The 8298-nt window shown below is 49.7% G+C and overlaps 1 pseudogene; it reads left to right on the top strand.

The window, feature by feature from the left end:
* Positions 1-230: 230 nt before the first annotated feature.
* LOC123428887 lies at positions 231-5516 on the top strand (annotated as a pseudogene).
* The last annotated feature ends 2782 nt before the right edge of the window (positions 5517-8298 follow it).

Genomic DNA, 8298 nt, shown 5'->3' with positions numbered 1-8298 from the left:
GCCAGCAGCCGCACGCCGTTTCCCGTGACAGGCTTGCCGGATGTGCGTGCGGCCGCCATCGCCCCAGGCAGGGCTGGCCACCACCATCGTCGACGCAACCATCGTCATCGCTCTGATAGATCGACCATGCCTCCGCACGTGCACGGCCCCGCACCACCCCTGGAATGCGGGGAGAGGGATGCCTCCGCCACCGCCATCGGTCCCCAAGCATTGCCCGGCGGCGTCCCTCGATGGTGACAGAGGGAGGGGACGCGGGGGCCAGGACTACCATGCCTCTGCACGTGCACGGCCCCACACCACCCCTGGAATGCGGGGAGAGGGATGCCTCCGCCACCGCCATCGGTCCCCAGGCATTGCCCGGCGGCGTCCCTCGATGGTGACAGAGGGAGGGGACGCGGGGGCCAGGACTACACGCCCCCCTCCCCCCCCCCCCCCCCCCCCAAAAAAAACATCTATCAGGCGGACGAGAGTGGAGTTTCGCTCGGTGGGACAACCCGGGCATATTGGGATGATATGGGGAATCCGATTGGATCACAATTTTACTTTTTATCTCCCGTCCGGTCACTAACCAGATGCATCCGCGTATGTATAAGGGATCGTTTGAGACGTCCGGATGTAGATGTTTTCGGAAGTTACGTTGGAGGACAACATATGAATGTAATTTTCTAATAAATTTTTAAAAAAACTTATATTTAAAATGGGACGAGTATATATGTATATATATATATATCCACGGCACGAGACCGTCCGGGTCTGTTGAAACCTGAAAGAAAATAACTAGTGGCTCACAAGTCACAACAACGGCTATGTATAATACTAGGAGCACAGTACACTAGCGCAGACACAATGCGTCGCGAGCATCTGCCGACCGGAGCGGAGGCGGCCATGGCCGGAAAAGAGATATTTTGGTGTGGTCGAGGTGAGGCCCTCCTGCCCTGCCCTGCCCAGCAGCGGCAGGTCCAATCGACCGATCGAGCTGTCCTAAATATGTGTGTTTGATCCAATTCCAAGCCAAGAGGGATGCATCCGGCAACACATTTCACCTGTGCGTGCATAGATATAATAGTATGCTGTTTGCTGGCTGGCTGGCCGCGTTTTATATGCAAGAAATATATACATATCGTACTAGTCGCTCGCTCCCAACCCAAGTAATGCTCCTCATCACAGCTAGCGATCTAAGCCAGTTCTTTTGTCAGACCCTGGGATTCTCCGAGAATCTAACCTTCTTCAGCTTTTCTCTGAATCTTTGATCCTATTTATTTTACAATCCTTAATAATTAGATTATAACTAAATAGAATTATAAAATAAATGGGACTTGAAAATTCTGAAAAAAAGCTAAAGAGAGGTCAGATTCTGGCAAAAGAACTGTGCCCTAGTATAAGCTTAGAGCATGATTAATAGTATATAGCCAGTTGTTGGCTATAAAGGTATTGGCATGTCATATATAATCCATCTTATAGCTAACACATACAATAGTTGATTAAAAAAAAATATTACCTTTTTATTATATGATTCATTTTTCATTCTTACAAGATGTCTAAGAACACGTTTTAGATTTGGTTCTTACGAGCAAGTCTAATAAAATCTACTCAGTAGGCTATAACACGTGCCACGTCAAAAAAATCCTAGCTGGATGAAAGAGAAAGGAGGAGGGAGACCGCAGCGGGCGCTAGAATTATCAACCAGCTGCAGCACACCTCGTGAGGAGAAGGAGCTCGCATGGAGCTGCTTGAGTTGGCGCTTTCTTCTTTCCTTTCAATCAGGCTTGTTTCTTTCCCTTCCTCACATACAAACATCAGTCAACTTTCACAAAGGCTTTAGATGACATGGAATTGATCTATAGCCAGGAGAAGGTTGCACTATTAACCATGCTCTAACTAAGAGTCTGCTTACCTTCTGTCTCCTCTTCTTTTTTTCTTCAACTAAACAAAAATATACTCCCTCCGTCCGGAAATACTTGTCCTAAAAATGAATATAATGAATGTATCTATAACTAAAATAAATCTAGATACATTCATCTCTAGGACAAGTATTTCCAAACGAAGGAAGTAATACTTTATTTCTTATAGCCGGCTAACTCAGTTTTATTATACTTGTAGTTCTGCACTAGCACCAAATGAGTCGGTCCGCAAACATGGGATTTCCGGTGAGAAATCGGTGGCTTTTAATGGGCCAAGTTTCTATGGCAAGGTAATTGTGTGGTTACAATATGGTCATTGACCGGTTACAAAATTTCAGGGCCTCCTTTGTTCAAAAAGGAACTTCATGACAATATTTGTGGATTCCATTTTATAGGAAAAAATTTTGTAGAGTTTGAGTTTGTTTGGCTACAGGATTATAAACCAGAATTAATCCTATGGTCTATGCTATATTATTTCTGTACTTTGAACAAACAATTCCATTCAGTCCAACCTCATGGATTGTTTTGTCAATTCTATAACAACTATTTGGCGACGCAGTCTAGTCCCTGAATCTAGGTATTGCCGGGCCCCGGTGTTGTGCCTTGCACCAATGGCATACTTGAAGTGGCATCGCCTAGTGTCACTATCTTGTTTGGAGGTGTCGTTGGGAGGTTGTTACCCTTCCTCCCACCATGGTGTTATGTTGTTTGATGAAAACCCTAGATCCAAAAAGTGGTCTGTAGAGGACGAATTTCGTCTATATTTTTTACTCCTTCATTGCATGTGTGCGTCGCATTCAGTGAATCTCTATCAAATCACATTTCCAGATCATATATCCTAGGTCGTAACTACCTTACGGACATCATCTAGTGTCGAGCAATTGTCGATGGCCGCATGGAAGAAGGAAGAAGAAGATGAAGATGAAGCTTCCATGTAGGGTCCAGTCGGTTTAGGAGATCTGCTATATGAAGAAACCTCAAAAAATAGCTTTTTCGAAATAGGAAGCACGATTTAAAATCATATGATTGAGGATTTGCTACAAATGTCTTATGATTAAAAACTGCAAAAACAGAAGCAAAAAACCAAAACGAACAGAACATAGCTAGCTAGTGATCTTTTGGTAACCGATAAGCAAGCCCACGCTGATCGCTCTCGACACAAATGGAGTGTGTATTCCGCGATTTCCATTGCTATCATGCTATTTTGTGGCCTGTGGGGCCGACTACGAGTCTTATCTTGATAATGGAGAGCTAATAATACTGCAAGTGGCAGTTTAACGTAAGCGATATGGCACCGTTTCTGGCACATATATACTCCCTCTGTTTTGAATTTTTTGTTTTAGGTTTGTCTACAAATAAATGTATCTAAATGCTAAAATATGACTAGATACATTCGTATTCAAATAAATTTAAGACAAGAATTTTAAGACGAAGGGAGTATATATGAAGTAGAGTACTGTTTTGACAGTGTTGCTCTATCCATGACTAATACACGTACAAAGACAAAAACGTCTGGACCAGAAAGAAAAATACTCCTACTAACGAGTGGCTCACAGCAACGGCACTGTGTGGTAGCAGAAGAAGACTAATACAACTAGTATTATTATTAGTAGTTGTAATACGGTGCCCATACGATGTGTTGGGTGGGTTGTTTTGTTTGCGACTAATCTTCTTAAAGATTGTCACATTTAAGACTAGGCAATTTTATTTAACTAACTTGGGTGTGTGCTTGGTTCAAGCCACACCTTAAGCAAACCACACTAGAACCACATATTACATACACATAAAAAAAGTTGCAAAATTCTTTTAGACTTGTCAACTTGTGATTCTTATTTTATCAAACTAATTTTAGTCAAGCTTGATAAAAATGTGTTGCAAAGTATAGCTATCCAAGACATAGAATCAAAAACCCCGCCGACTGGAATGCAGAGACCGGAAAAAGATGAATCTTGGCGCGATTCGGCATCAAAAGTCCTGAATCCACGCGCGGGTGAGATGAGGCCCTCCTGCCCTGCAGCGGCTGGATCCCATCGGCCGAGCTGTGTCTCCAAAGAGATGACAGGTGAGAAGTGAAGAGAACATGGGTTGGTGATAGATGCAGCTCCAAGCCAACAAAGAGGGGATGCATCCGGCAACACATTTCACCTGCTGTGCTGCTTTTTTGTTCCTACTACTAGGCGGCAAAATGAACAAATTTAACCTCTTTCCTGAATGAATTCACAGACCGAACCTAGTTTAAAAAAAAATTCACCGAGCTGACCCTTTTGTGGTGCCCGACGCGTAGGCGCCACACTACACTGTGTGACGCCTAAGTCGTCGGCGCCACACAAAAAGACCACGCTGGCACTGCAGGGCCCACCTCCGACCGTGTGACGCCTAAGCCTCGGGCGTTGCACATGCTGCAGTGTGACGCCGAGCGCTTAGGCGCCACACATGCACTGATGAGGTGGAAGTGCGGCGGGCCCTCGGACCGCGCGGCGAGGAGGTGGAGCAGCTCGAGCCACTGCGTTGGCGGCGTCGCCCTCGTATGTCGCGGCGGTGTCCTGCTCTGACTGCCGCTTCAAGCAGCGCGCCCTGGCGCCGGCATCGCCGGGGGCCGTCATCCGCTCGCTGTTCGTCTCCCTCACCCGACGGTCCACCCCGCGCTCCTCGCCGTCTCCGACGTCGGCCTCGGAAGGCGACGCGGGTGAGGGCGAGCAGTGGCGCCTGCCGCGGCCGACCTCTCGCGGCGGCTCGCCGCAGCCATGCGGACGCGGGGTGACGCGGTGGAGGAGACCTCGCGGCTGAAGCAGTCCCTCGCCGAGATGGAGCTCAAGCTCGCGCACCTTGAGGCCCGCGTGCTCCCCACGCCGTCCGCCTTCCCCGTCGAGTCCTTCCTCCGCGCCGTTTCCACGGCGTGCGCCACTGTGCGGAACCTCACGCACGCGCTCTCCACCCACCTGCGCAGCCCCGCGAGCCCTGGCCCCAACCGCGAGAGCTTCCTGGACGGCGCCTTCCACGCGGACTTCGAGCTGGACACCGACGACGACGTCCACACCGCGGACCCGGCGGGCTGGTGCGAGGCCAACCTCGCAGCGTACCACGCCGTGGCGGCGCTGACCTGGGAGGAGGTGCTCATCCACGGGACGAAGCACTACAGCGACGGGCTGAGCCGCTTCTGCGACGCCAAGATGAGCGAGCTGGTGTCGTCCCTCGGGTGGGCGCGCGCGCGCCCGTGGCCGGAGCCGCTGCTATAGGCCTTCTTCCTGGCGGCCAAGGGCGTGTGGGGGGTGCGCCTCCTGGCGCGGTCCATGCTCCCGCCACTGCCCGTCGTTCGCGTCGACCGCGGCGCGCGCTTCGACTCGCGGTTCAGGGAGAATGTCGCGGCCTCGCGCGCCGGGCAGCTGGAGCCGACCAGCGTGAAGATGATGGTGGCGCCGGGGTTCCACGTCTACGTCGCCAGCGTCGGCGTGGTGAAGTGCAAGGTCGTGTGCTTCTACAACAACACCCGCACCGACAGCCACATAATTGGCGGGAGCAGCGCCAACGCCGGCGAGGGGTTGGGGAGTAGCTGTAGCGATATGAATGGTGGCGGTACGGATGCGGTGAAGAACTGTCAGAGTAGCAGGGTATAGTGGCTCGAGCTGCTCCACCTCCTCGCCGTGCGGCTCGAGGGCCCGCCGCACTTCTGCCGCACCAGTGCATGCAACGCTTGAGGCTTAGGCGTCACACTGTCGAAGGTGGGCCCTGCAGCGCCAACGTGGTTTTTTTGTGTGGCGCCGACGACTTAGGCGTCACACAGTGTAGTGTGGCGCCTACGCGTCGGGCGCCACACAAAAGGGTCAGCTCGGTGAAATTTTTTTTAACTAGGTTCAGTCTGTGAATTCATTCAACAAAGAGGTTAAATTTGTCCATTTTGCCCTGCTAGGCGTGAGTAACGGGTGGCTGATCGTGCTCGTGGGAGACCATGGGGCATTATGGGGTCTTCAACCCGGACCACAAAACAGATACCCTATCTGCCCGCAGATTGGTCGACAGGTGTCTAAAGGAGACGATCATTCAAAGCTAGTCGCGGTCATATTTCAGACATTATTTAATAATAGTTAAATTACTGTAGATTTTAAAAATCAAACATTTTTTGTTTAAATTTAAATAATTTTTACATAGAACCAGATGATATTTCGTTTGGTGAATTAAAGCAAAAACAGAAAACTAAACTACCATATATTTGATGGTGACCTCGTACTTTGTACGCCCTGTCGGGTTGGCCAGTGACACCTTCATTAACATCACTATCGGTATTGTCCGAGTCATCGTCGTCGGGCTTCGAGCGTCGGAAGGGCGTGGGGTCGCGACAGGGCTTTCTGGTCGTCGCCTGGCGCTAAACAAGTTATACTCTTCACTTGCTCATGTATCGCGTGTAGTGAGGCCACAAGCACTATGGACATAGACACGTGAGAGTTCTGATCGAATGGTCTTCCATAAAAGAAGGAATTCCTTAGGCTGGCCATAGTGAGAGTAACTTAGGTAGTATCATGTACTTGGAACTAGCAAACATGATGATGTGACAGACAATTTAAGAAGAGAGAGAGTTAAAGTAACATAGATAGATATTGTATCATATTAAATAATATGCACTATGTGTCATGCATGTCAATAAATAAGGTCATTTATAATACTAGTTTATGATACTATGCATTATGGAGGTAATATCATACAATATTATCATATGCATGATAATACTATATGATACTCCTCACTATGAGTAGCCTTATTGATATGAGTAGTCTATCATCCCTAATATGCCAGGCTATTACATACACCCCCATTAAGAGGAACCGACATACTCGTCGAATCACAGGAACGTTCCCTCTTGGCACCAACTCTGATGCAATTTGTAGAACGCCCCAGACACACCCGCCGGTGGTCATTACTCAAAAAGAAGGAATTCTTTATTAATATGAGTAGTCTATCATCCCTAGTATGCCAGGCTATCACACCTAGAGTGTAGTAATGCAACTATCCCACCACAGATGCTCCCTGTCCGCAACTCCTGCCCGTCAACGCGCTCCAGGAGGACGAATTTTCGTCGATGTTGTTGCCGAGGTAGTGAGTATGCACCCAATCGCGTCGGTGGGGAGGCGGAGGAACGGTACCCATGTGGCGTGGCGGTGGCAACAACGACTTCTCCTTCACATGACGTCCAATTTGGACGTCGTGGCACCGCGGTGGAGAGCATGGGGGAGGAGGTTCCGCCATCATCTATCGGCGAGGAGGCGAAGGAGGGTTAGGATTGACGCACAAAAGGGTCTCTTGTGGTACCACCGGACCGAGGTTGTGAAAGAGCGAGGGAGAGCGTCTCCATCCGCTGCTCGTACTCGGCGTCCATCACTGCATACATCATGTCCTCCAAACGAACGGGCGGCTGCTACTGCTGGTCCTCCTCGTCGTCGGAAAAAATGACGATCTCCTACTTCGTGGAGGACCCAAAAGCCATGGAGTAAGATTTCCCCGGAGAGAGAGAGTGACGACGCCACAATCCGGATCCGGGTCCGAAGCCGCCCGCCGGCACCATCGGTGACTGAAGGAAGATGGTAGCGGTGGAGGTGCATGAAGATATGGAGTGGAGAGTGTGTAGTGGACATGGACGGCGCTCATGCCATGTACTATTCCCTTAGGGGTTGTTGAATTTCTTTGAAGAAGAAGAAGGGTGATTTTTTTAGAAAAGGAGGATATACCTCAGCCTCTGCATCTGGACGATGCAATTATTCACAAAGACCTTATAAAGTAATACATCAGTAAGCCTGAAGTCGTTATCTTGACAACACATGTTGCTACTCCAATCAACTTGATCAAGGGGTGTCGAATGTCCGAGCCTAATACCAACAAACATCGCACACCGGTTGCCTAGCAAGTCGGATGTTCCAGCCAAGCCGCAATATCGGGACTGGTTCACACACCGGTTGGACGCACTCTCAGAGATCACCACCGATGTCTTCCACCGATCCATCTCTAGAGCAGGTACTGATGCGTGGACCTTGCCAGGCCTGCCGTCGACGCCACCACAACGTCAGACAACGACACCATCCTGCATGTATCCATCAACACGTGCCTCAGATCCGTCGTTGGCCTTGCGATAGATGTAAAGCCGCTCCTCCTCTTGTCCCCTTCAACTAGCACTTACTCCAAAACGATGCCCCCTGGAGGAAGAGCGACACTGAAGGCATCGTCATCGTCCGATCCGGTAGACCCAGATCTAGGATTTCCCTCGGAACATCCCGATCTAGTTGACATGACCTGTAACGACGATGCCTTGAGAAGGACAACGCCAGAGACGCCGCCATCGTTCTCTAAGACCGCAGTCAGACACGGTTTTCACCAAAAGCCGCATCGTCCCTATCTTGCGGCTGGCTGAAAC

This window comes from Hordeum vulgare, chromosome 2H (genome assembly GCF_904849725.1).
Source record: "Hordeum vulgare subsp. vulgare chromosome 2H, MorexV3_pseudomolecules_assembly, whole genome shotgun sequence".
NCBI lineage: Eukaryota > Viridiplantae > Streptophyta > Magnoliopsida > Poales > Poaceae > Hordeum > Hordeum vulgare.
This window is presented reverse-complemented; position numbering and strand designations above follow the sequence as displayed.